Genomic DNA, 8,165 nt, shown 5'->3' with positions numbered 1-8,165 from the left:
CATATACTCGTTTTTAACCATTACCATATTTATACGTTGTTATCCTTTATTATTAATAATTATTTCTAATACTAATTCATCTTTGTATCTCCCACGCTACATTTCGACATAATTCAGTTTATTGTTTGATATTAAGAAAAATATGTGCAATAAATAAATAAAATTTATGTTACTATAAACTAAAATGAATGTTTTATTATATTATTAAAAAATTAATCCAAATTTACTATTATAAACAATCGAAATCCACAACAATATTTTGAATAGCATGATGTCCGAATATTAATAAGAGTCACTGTACGTAGAAAATGAAAAATGGGTTTTCGTCAGTAAAGCGGTACCATACCGGTATATATCGGTATTAAAACCGATTTTCCAAATACCGGTATAATACCTGAACCTCACAATATTTCGGTTTCAGTTTACCGGTATAAATACCTAAACCTACAATATTTCGGTTTCAGTTTACCGGTATAAATACCTAAACCTCAAAATATTTCGGTTTTCAGTCTCTGGCTTAAACAAAGACAAGATTCAATTTGTAAAGTTCAATTATTTATTTACAAGAATAAATGACAGTTTATGTTACATAATTTATATGCAAGAAACGTGCATTTTTTAATAAAAAATTAGTATACAACATCTGATACATATAATAATTGTAAAGATTGTTTCATTGAATATTCAAGGGTATTGATATAATAAATTATGATTGTATAAATATTTTTATAAAATATGTTCTAGAGTGTCTCAGAACAAATTATATAAGCGGGCGATTCTATATGCAAAAATAAGTAAAAAAAGTAAATAACATTTTTCCAGTTAACGCTTCGTTTTCAAGAAAATCGAGACTGAAATTTAGAAGTGCACATAATATACATAATTGAATGCGTTCAGCATGGATATCTATGGAGTGTTGACGATTCTTTTAGCTCTTTATACCGACATAGCATTGACACATTTTGATAAATACTTTCAGAATTTATTTGATTTCAATGATTGAATTAATAAAAAGTACAATGAAGAAGCTTTCTTTTGCTGTGTATTACACTACATTGAAACTATTAATCGATATAAATATTTGCACTCCCGAAAGTAAAAACTTAATTGTAATTCAATTTACATTAAAATAAGTAGAAAATAGAGTTATTGTAATGCTTTGTATATAATATGTCTACTAATTTGTAAAAAAATTATTATAATAATTATTATTATATGTACAAAACATTTACATATTTACAGTTTTGAAAAATTTATATTTAAAACCATACACAGCATTAATTGCGTGTTCTTACAGTATTAATAGAAAAGTAACAATAGAAAATTCTTTTAAATAATACGATTGTAACAGATTATAACATTTATGTAAATATTTATTACTAAATCATAAAATATCCATAACTACGAATAGTGAACGTTTTAGAAAATTTCGAATAGAAATTGATTTTTTGATATTTTCGAAAATAATTTTATATATTTTTTTTCAATGAATCGTTGAATAAAAATATATCTTCAGAAAAAATCCCTATGTTCTTTACTGTTAATTATTTAGAAATTTAAACAAAATTTTTTACTGTACTTATATGAAAAAATATATTTTTATACTATATACAAAGTGACGGACATTACGTAGGAGTAATTTTATTTTTAAGCTATCTATATTTTTTTTGAATTGTTTATAAAGGAAATCATATTTTCACAATGAAAATGTTCACTTTACTAACGTGAAAGACTTATTATTCATTTCAAAAATTTAACAAAGCTTTAAATATCTTATATTGAACAGCAGTTTTTGGGAGAGATAATTATTTACGTACAAGTATTTTCTTGCATTAAATGTTAACGTAAGATTAATCTTAAGGTTAACTTAATACTTAATAGCTAGTCCATTTGGACAAATCATAATTACGCCTCTCAACGGCGCAGTGCGGCGTAGAATCAATTAATCTGATGTATCTATAATTATTAACTTCCATATTTTTTCTATTAAAATTCTTCTAAACTTTTTGCTTTTCGTTGTTGAATATATTTTTCCACATTTATTCAGAACATTTCGATAAGATTGAGATTAAGATTGAGATGGTACTTTAAATACTTCAAAAGAATATAGATAGATATTAACTTAATTTAAATAATATTAATAAAATATTACTTATTCAGAAATGTACAAGTTTGCTACTTCTCCATATAAATCTAAGAATTTACAATATACTGCACAAATAAAAATACATTTGACAAAGATGCAGTAGTTTTGTTAATATTTAAAATAATTATTTAAAATGATTAAAGTTATTTGTTGTCTTGAGGAACATTAGTGGCGGATTAGTTCATTAAAATATTTTATATATTTTATACAATTTCATAATAATTTTCTAATTCTGAAAGAATGTTTAATGCTTCGCTATTCGAAGTAATTATATCCGATAATGAAATGTCCGATAATTAATATATCGTTCTATATACAAGAATTATTAGTCATTAATCTTAATCAATTATAATTATTCATGTCTAAACGAAACTATTATCATAATTTATTTTGCAGCAAATTTATATTTTTGTATAAAAATAAAGAGTTATTGCAACATTCTTCTAAAAGATATAGATTTCCTAAGTTGCTAGTTTTTATTAATTTTTATAAAAGCTACTTTCACAAAAGATTTAGAAAATATCATAGAAGATATATGTGAAAAATTAATATTTAAATATTTTTATTCTACAAATTTAATCTCTGGTTTATGTTTTGAAAAATTTGATGTTTTCATATTTTCTTCCTTTTTAACTTACACTCTTTTACTTCGTGAACCTTAAAATTGTGCTGAGAGCAGACTGACAAATGCTGCGGTTTACAGAGATTCAAGTAAGCGCAATGCCTGGTTTACCGCTCTATTCCGGCAGTCCTTACGATGGAACCATTAAAAGACTACTCATGCCAGCTTATAAAGGAAGTATAAAAATTAAATCTCACTCAAAAAAAAATTATTTTAAGAATCTGTATCTTTTAAACAATTTAAAAAAAACAAAATAATTTAGTTCTTTTCTTGTTTTATGAATACAACAATATATATGAATATGAATAAATATGAATTACAACATAATTTAATTTAAACAAAATCCTCAATATTGAGTAAATCAAATCTGAATAATAAAGTGAGTCTTATGCAGCCTTATAATTTAATTTTAATCTTTAAGTAAAATTAACTTTTTATTAATAATAAATTTTATTAATGATATATAACCTCAATTTAGCATAAAATTTTGTAAACGTTTTTGATACATTAAGAATTTTTTTTATTTAAATCTTCGATGTTTTTATCGTATCCAGAAAATGAAATGGTATAGATAAGTCATCAATATTAGCGTTCATTCTGAGTAGTTTATGTTATACTTTGTATCATGCTACTTAAAATATTTAGTTCGGAAAAAGACAAATGATATAGAAAAATTAAAATCAAATTGTATTGTATTATTGAATTAGTAAGATTGTATATATAGGATGGTCCACTTAAGTGAGGATATCTTTTCGAATTGTGATGATTCAAAAAATATAGGATATCGAAAAGCTAATAAATTAGTGTTGCAGCGCGATGTTTCAGGCGATATGGACCGATTCGCGTGCTTGTATTTGAGGTGACCGTGTGATGAAGTATTATAATAGAATGATACGATTCCGATAGATGATCCGAGATCGCGTTGAGTAAACTGTATGATATATAAATGTTAGATTCGCGTGGATCAGACATCACGTGGAATTACAATTAACTAATTGACTAATTCTTAATGACTATTTCACGTAGTAACAGCAGAATAGCCAATAGTAATAGCCAAGATACGACGGTATATTATACGCCATAGCCCGAATCGTAATAATAACGTATTGACGACGGAGTGATTGTATGATTATTATCGCACTGATTTTATCGCACTTAATTCCCCCACTGACGGCAGGCCTGTTTCATAGAAATGTTAAGTCATACGCAGGCCAATCATTTTGAAGCTCCATACCGTTTAATTACCTAACGTGATTCCCCTGAAAACGGTAAAATTAAACATCAATATGATCGCTCTCAACCGTTTCAAAAATACTTTAAACATAACCGACATGTCGTGAATAAAACAATAAAATAATATAACGTAATATATTATAAATCGTATAGCATAACAATCCGTGATTTCTTGTTACTATGAAAAACGGAGAAGCTGTTACCGTTACAAAAAATAGAATGATAGATCCTATTGTGGGCGAAAAATTTAACATCTTATGTACAAAATAATTTACGCAATTGAAATATTAACAAATGGTGAGAATAATTTTTTTCAAGGTCATTTTTCTCGGAGTATTCAAGATTATTGATCTTTTTCTTCATTTAACTATATATATTTCTTTAATTGTATAGCTGATAAAAAAAATAACTTAAAAATTTGAGTTTTACTTATAGGTAAATTTATATCTATCGTGATAAAGCTTGGCCAAGACGCGACAATCGAGAAGCGAATAATAAATGTAAATAAACATATTTTTCTATTTATTATATCGTCAATGATCATTTCTTCTAGTAGTTTGAAATCCTAGTCAGTGTATCGAAATTTACTAGTAATTCATAATAAAATACTCAATGAAAAGATCAACATAATATTCATTTATGATAAAAATGGCCAGTGGCCATTGGGAAAAATAGTTCGAATATACAAAGATACGTCTTTACCAAGCTCTGTGATCGTAATATAGAGATAAATTTACTTATACGAGATAAATTTACTTAAAACTTAGGTAGAGATAAATTTACTTAAAATTTAAATTTTTATGGTCATGTTCTTTATATATCTAAACGTATTTTTTTTTATTAATTATACAATACAATAAAAAAAATATAGTTATGTAAAAAAAACATCAATAACTTTAAAAATTCCAATAAAATAATTTTGGAAAAAAAAAATTCTTATCAGTTATTGGTTTTTTGATACCATTCATGTTAGATAAAAAATATTTTTTGCACCACAATTCGAAAAAATATTTAGATGGCCTCACTTAAATTGACCATTCTGTATATATCATATATACAGGGTTCTACAAGTAGAAATAAGTAAAATGTTATATAACAAAAAGTCCATAAATGCTTTGTTAAGAATTTTTGGGGATGTTTGCTAGATAGTGTGAGGTGAAAGATTGGTAGACACGTGTTCGTGGTTAACAACGTTTATTTCGCTATGTTACACGAAGGTGCGCGGAATTCGGAAGACGCGGTGAACATGTCGTCGATCGCGTTGCGGGTTTATTTGTCCGAATTCTTCTCTTCTTTTCTACTGCTTCTTCGCTATGAAGAAAACTCGGTCCCCGTCTCGGGTATCCCTAATTGGCCAAATCGTTTTTGAGTTTTAGCCAATTGGGTTGTCACGAAATTGCGCCGCCTATTCCTTGCGTTCGTGACGCATTTTCTCTGAGTGGGGCTGCAATTTCGCCGGGACCAGTTTCCCTGAATTGTGGCGGTGTAGCAGGGTTTCCTCTGGGCCTCACTTACTTTCTCCAAGTGTTTTCCAGATACTGATTTGGGTGGCCCTTCAGGAATCCAAGAGTTTACGACGCTTCGCAGAAATGCTATTGTGGCCGAATTTCTAAAGCTATAAATGCGGACGTCTTACGCACTCTAAAAAAACTAAACTTGGTCTTCGCAATTCAATAACGTAGGCGACACGACTCATTCGTAAATTCTAACTTTTCTGTCCGACATCTACTAGCCGCTACAAATTTATGACAAAAATACAAAATATGATTTAAATGCTGCTAAATGTACCTACAACAGTATGTACATCAAAGTGACGCCCGCCTTTATTGACACAAGTGACATCGACGAGTTATAGAATTTATTGTTGATTTCAGTTGGTTGCGATGTTGATTTTTGTAATTAATTCGTCTCTTGTACGTACTTCTGTAAACTTTCTATTTTACAGTGTCCCATGAGTAAAAAGGAGTAAGGTCAAGTGGCCAGGAAATTGGTCCCCTTCGACCAATCCATCTTTGGGAATATTGTCTATTAAGCCAATTTTTTACACAGCGGGCATAATGTACTGGACACCCATCCAATTGTATCCAGCCGTTTTGACGTAATGATAAAGATACATCTTCTAACAGTGGCGGGAGATCATTTGTTAAAAATGTTAGAAAAGATTCTCCCACAACCGCTCAGGAAGGAAATAAGGTCCGATTAAAAATTCGTCTTACATGCCCAACCAAACATTGCATTTGAATTGATGGTGAAATGATCTTTCTCTTACAGCATATGGATTCTCATTTACCCATACAAAATTACAAAAACAGTAAACATATCCCAATCTACATGTTTATGTTACTTAACATAGACATTACGGATGTCGTCTTGCCTTGTATTAAACTAGCGTTATCACATCTTTCACATTTCTTATTTTTGTTTTAACTTCTCAACAAAGCATTTATGGACTTCTTATTATATAGCATTTTAGTCTTACTTTTACTTGTAGAACACACTCTCAAAGTATGTACGGAAGAATGCGGGATACCCTGTATATGTAAATGATATCAGAGATTTCTTAACAAGAACCAATTTCCCACGAAAAATAATTTGTTAAAGATTTAAGAATTAATTATTGTCAAGAGTTGCAAAACATTTTTGAGGTGAATTATACAAAAATTGTTACAATTTTTACTTATTCCTATTTTAAAAGAAATGTTTTATAAAAGTGATGATAAGTGGTTTGTTTTTAGAGAAAACTGAGTAAAAAGTTGATTTCCGAAGTAAGGAGAAATGAAATTAAAGCAATATTTCAGTTAATCCATATAATTCAGTTTAGAAATTTCCACCAACTTATAATTTTGATAGATATTGAATTCTGTATTTAATTAAAGCCAGGTAGTTTTAATTAGAAGAGTAAAATTTTATCCAATTAATATATTGTTGTCTTAAAAATGATTCAAATAAATAAATTAAATATTCAACAATTGTATATACAATCTGTAAGAAACCTGTGAATACCTAACATTGAGTTATTAAATTAATGGTTGACATTTAGTATCACTTGTGATTAAAACCAGTTTTAACATATATCTGTAACATATATACTGAATCTTTTATGTATCTCAATAATTAAAAAATAATAGTGTATTTAATTTCGTAGACTTTGTTGAAATTACTTATAGTTCATATTCTTCGCTCTAACGAAAAAAACGTTTTATTATTCTTTACATCAAACAAGTTTATGGTGGATAATAAACTTAACTATCAAATTTAAATGTGTTTTGATAAAAGTACTTCCAACTGACACAATCAGTTGCAATACAGGCATTACAAAAACAATTAAAGATAATAGAATTGTATAAAAATTTTAAGTCCATTTTCATTAAAAATTTTAACTATACTTTATGTAAATATTGAATCAAAATGAAGAAATGTATAAATTAATAAAAAACAATAAACAATAGATTGTAATAGGAAAATAAATTCATCAAGCTAGCAGATGTATTTTTTTTTTAAATGGCAATGACAATGATTTTCTATAGTTAACAAAATTTTCATTTTTACAATATCTGTATTTTCGTCTAAATTTATTTTTCCAATGCGTTTACTAATCGTAACGATGCTATTCCATATTTCTCAAACAGCTCATCATAGTCAAATCTTTCTGCAACCAATAATAAACACAGTCATCTCAAAATGCAGTTATCTGTTTCGAACAATAGTCCGATCGACCTTTCGTCGTGTAGAGCACGATCTCTCTCCATTGAATTGCACTTTGGATGTGCGTGAAACCATGCTGATTGGTGCCTTCAATGAGAAGCAATCAGCATGTGGAATTTTGGAACTAGGACCTGGCGAGACGTTTTTCCAGTCAATTTTTACTTGAAATCTTTCCCGGCAGGTTTTTCTTGAAAGTCTTTCTAACCAAGACAATCTATCAGAGTTTCACATTAGTAGTCTATACAATCCAACAAAGTTTATCCATGTACCAAACTTATCAATTCTACACATCTCCCATTGAATCAATTGCGATTAATTAAAGTTGGATACAGCAAGATATCACTAATTTACGTAAAAATTTTATATTTGTTTGTAACATTGTGTCGCAACGGAACGTGTCGATCATAGCCGATAACTGTACAAACTCCACAAAGTTATACAACAGCAAGAAGTAATTGC

At 28.2% G+C, this 8,165-nt stretch overlaps 1 long non-coding RNA gene across 1 annotated transcript; it reads right to left on the bottom strand.

Moving 5' to 3' along the window:
• Positions 1–7,465: 7,465 nt before the first annotated feature.
• LOC122530818 lies at positions 7,466–7,848 on the bottom strand. The gene is made up of 2 exons (XR_006307106.1): positions 7,719–7,848; positions 7,466–7,650 (listed from the first exon to the last, which is right to left on the bottom strand). It is a non-coding gene; the product is annotated as an uncharacterized LOC122530818 (long non-coding RNA).
• Between the last annotated feature and the right edge of the window lie 317 nt (positions 7,849–8,165).

This window comes from Frieseomelitta varia, unplaced genomic scaffold (assembly GCF_011392965.1).
Source record: "Frieseomelitta varia isolate USP_RPSP 00005682 unplaced genomic scaffold, Fvar_1.2 scaffold_356, whole genome shotgun sequence".
Classification (NCBI taxonomy): Eukaryota; Metazoa; Arthropoda; class Insecta; order Hymenoptera; family Apidae; genus Frieseomelitta; species Frieseomelitta varia.
The sequence above is the reverse complement of the archived record's forward strand: the minus strand, read 5'-3'. Positions and strand labels throughout refer to the sequence as shown.